Source organism: Abramis brama (genome assembly GCF_963993115.1).
Source record: "Abramis brama genome assembly, chromosome: 1".
NCBI lineage: Eukaryota > Metazoa > Chordata > Actinopteri > Cypriniformes > Leuciscidae > Abramis > Abramis brama.
In genome coordinates, this window is record NC_139963.1 from 59,199,556 (window position 1) to 59,203,562 (window position 4,007).

At 33.0% G+C, this 4,007-nt stretch overlaps 1 long non-coding RNA gene across 1 annotated transcript; it reads left to right on the plus strand.

The window, feature by feature from the left end:
• Nucleotides 1–1,094: 1,094 nt before the first annotated feature.
• LOC311096027 lies at nucleotides 1,095–2,925 on the plus strand. Its single transcript, XR_014608941.1, has 4 exons — nucleotides 1,095–1,177; nucleotides 1,246–1,380; nucleotides 1,507–1,609; nucleotides 2,172–2,925. It is a non-coding gene; the product is annotated as an uncharacterized lncRNA (long non-coding RNA).
• Nucleotides 2,926–4,007: the final 1,082 nt, after the last annotated feature.

Genomic DNA, 4,007 nt, shown 5'->3' on the forward strand with positions numbered 1-4,007 from the left:
AACGTTTAACTTCCCGTCATCGCGCATGCGCAGTCTGTCTCGCTGTACGTTACTTGGGGTTTCCTCCTCCAACCACACTATCGAAGGGACTGGATTTCATCTGATTGCGGTAAGTTTTCTTTAAGCTTTATGAATGAAAATAGGCTATAAATTGCACACATATGTTGATAAAATATAGTATTATGTTAAAAGATATATTTCGTGGTGACGATAAGTTTCTATTGTTAGAGATTATCCACGTAGCACATTGCTACTTAACGTGCTAACGTTACCCAGACTAACGTTAGAGTGAGGAAACATGCTTGAAAAAGGACAAGGACGTGCATGGTGTTTAAAAGATGTTAAAAATGTTAAGCTCAGTAAGTCGTGAATAAAGACTTAAATGCGGTGCTTGCACTGATTGAGAGACAGAAAGCCGCTTCTCTCGGACTCGGACAGAATCTGAGTGCGAATTCAGCTATCTTTCGTGGCGTATTGCGATTTAATAATGACATACACATACAATTATGTCAATAACAAAAAACAAAACAAAAAAAGTATTCAAGTAAACACAGTCGGCAATGTCTTAAGTGAACATAACCAATTTGGTGAAACCTAACGTTAGACGTTTTAGTATTAGATCCATGAGCTCTTAAAGTGACCGCAGTCCGTTCAATTTAATTTCAAGTTTATTTGTCACGTATACAAATTTCAGTTACAATTTGTACATGCTTAGGTTGAGGCTCAGTCATTCTACAGTAGTGCAATATAATTAAATACAATACAATTTAGAGGAAAAATTTAATAATAGAAGCCTATGCAAAACTAATGTGTTATGTTAAAAATAATGTTAGCTTTGCATATCAAATAATAGAATGGGTAGTATGTGTGCGGTATGTTTTAAAGTGAATAGGATAAAAATATTGTGTATCCTTAATGTTAATCAATTAACAAAAGACAAAATCACTCACTGCTCTTATAATAACTTTTGTATCTTTAATATCTGTAATATTTAATAAATACAGTGAAAACTATGCATTGATTAAATGTTAAATTAACCTACTGTAACTGATTTTGTTTAATAAAATTATGTATCTTTGTTCTGTTGTATTTGTCCTTTTTAGACTAAATAACATCAGTACAGTGACAAGATCCTTGGATGTGCTAAAACAGTGGCCTTTATTTTTTAAAAGATCAGGTGAGTTGAACTGAATTTACTTAATTTTTCTTACTGTTTCAACAATGTTTTTTTTTTCCTTTTTTCAGGGTCTCTGCTCTCTGCTGAGTATTACAGTATCACACAAACTGATCCGAAGAGCACCTTTTTCTCTTAGTTAAATGAGTACACATCTAGTTGTACAGAGCAAGTGGTGGAGATGAAGATCCTCACTTGATCATCAAGTAATTATTTTGCATGTGATCATATCTCTCTGGTTAAAGGCTGAATGGTGCCATCTCTTTTTCAAGGTAATTCCCATGCTTCACTTTGTATATAACTTGTTCCGTATTTGTTTTTCTGTCTTTCAGACACAGAAACTCCAATGTGCTTCCTCAAAGAAAGTCTACAACTCTTAAAGGTCTGCCTTTGTTTATGAGGGAAAAGTCTGGAAACATCCTGAAGACTTGCCTGGTAAGAAGATCATCAGCATATACACTCACACCTGATATATTTCACCTATTTACCAGATACTGTTAAGAGATAGGTTTTGTGTGATATACAAAACTTATCATCAACAGACAAAGTCATGGTAAAAATTACTTTATTAAATAATTGTAGTTGAAACTTTCTCAGTGATCAGTTTGACTTCATCTGATAGCACAAATTCAACAAGTTGTTATTTTACCAAAGCAAAGACAGTGGAAAATTACTGCTTCACAACACTGTCCGGAGACATTCCCTCTGATATCTAACCTGTTAAAACAATACAGTGCACAATCATAAGGTTAAACAGTAATGTAGCAATAGCAGAGTAAATAAAATTAATATAATATGAAAGAATATGAATATAGGAGATATAAACAAGAAAAGGCAGCATGAAAGTAATCCATGTGACTCTAGTGATTTAAACCAATCTTCACTGATGCAATATGACCAGTTTTGGGTGATGAACAGAATGTGTGCCTTAATACCCTAATTGAAAAAAATGACCCTAATTGACCCTAATTTTATGCTGATTTATTTTCTACTGCAGGACACAGAGCCAGAAGACATTCACAAGGGGAGAAGATGAGGACCTTAACTATCGTTGAAGATGATGTTGCCACTATCCACTCAAACCCAAATATAAGGTGCCTCTCTGTAGTACTATAAGAGCAGTTTGGGCCAGATAATGTGCAAGACCTTTGCCACAGTTGTTACTCTCCTCTTTGGCTTGATTTATGGCCCCAATGTTAACTATTCTAAAGCATTAAAATACACCAGTAGTAACTGGTTAAGAAAAAAATTGTTTAGTTTGTTTAGAAAAAAAACATTTATTTATCTTGACCTAAAGTGCTCCGCAAGGCTGATTTTTTTTTTTTTTGCATAGTCCTTCAAAAGATTGTCCAAGTAGCTGCAATCCATATGGATAATTGTAAGGTTGAGCATTTATTTATTCCAGTTTGTACTCTAATTGTGTGCATTGTCTTTTTTTAAATATGTGTACCTAATGCAAATAGAAAATGTGTTGTTTTGCAGAATATTTGTCAATAAATAAGTTCTGTAATGATAGCAATGTCTTTTGTATTGTGTTGTATTTACAGTATGGTTTACTCCCTGCATTTGGATTCTTAATGTGAAGGCTATACAAGTATCTGGGTGAGATATTTGAAAAAGTTGAATCAACTTAAAAAAGTAAAAAAGTTGAATCAACTTAAAAAAGTAAAAAATTGAATCAACTTAAAAAAGTGAAGCAACCAGCTGCAAAGCTTTTTTGAGTTTACTGAACTTCAGGACCTCTGTAGTTGTGCTTACTCGTTTCTTTGAGTTGGACTGGTAGTTGGATGAACTTCGACCACTGAAGTTGAGTAAACTCAAAAATGCTTTGCAGCTGGTTGCTTCACTTTTTTAAGTTTACTCAACTTTTTATTTTTTACAGTGCAGTGGCTTATTTGTAGTTTGTACCACCAAAAGTTTCTCTGAGTTTTCGTATTTTTTCGTATTTCCCATTCATTTCCTATGTCGGTCATTTTTGACCGGGAGGAAGCTAAGTGTGACTATTTTTTTACGACCCTTTAACATATCCGAATCATGTCCATGATTTTTTTGTGTGTTCACATAGCTAATACAACAAAAGTTACCAAGTGTCATCCCATTGCGATGAAGCAAAAAAAAATTAAAAATTAAAAATGTATACGTTTTCGGTCATTTTTGACCGAAGAAGCCCAGAGGGTTAAGGTTGATTTTACACCAAACCAACCCTTTAACAGATATTGTATCAATTAAGTAACTTTAGATTTGATAAAAAGGGGCAGGTCTTTTAAAATAACTTTAAAATACATCACTATACCATTTACAACATCAGCTTTTTGTTCATTTTAGAAAACTGTTACAAACTAAAAATGTTAATTTTATCTGAAATGCTGTTTTTCTTAAGAATTGTTCTCACATCTGTTAAAGTATAACATTACAGATTTTTGGCCATTGTTATTTTTTACATTTTTATTTTTACATTCTTATGTATATTTAGATATATTTTTTTTTTAACCACACATCAGATCTTGTATCAGTTTAGTAACTTTAGATTTGAGGAAAACAGGGCAGATCTTGAAAAAGATCTACTTATATCACTGTAATATTTACAGCTTTCTTAGCTTTAGCTTTCTACTCATTTTAGAGAATTCTGTTACAAACTCATCCATGTCCAGTTCATGTGTTATTGCTTTTTCATGAGCTAAAAGCACAAGGCTTTCCTTTTAGGAACAAGAAATCTGTGCATGTTGTGTTTTATAAGGCTACTAGAGTGTGGTAATCAAGTTCACTAATAGTTCTTATAAAGTTAATTGGCTGTTACTGTCGTAATATTGCTTCTTTCAGCATGTCCGTTTAC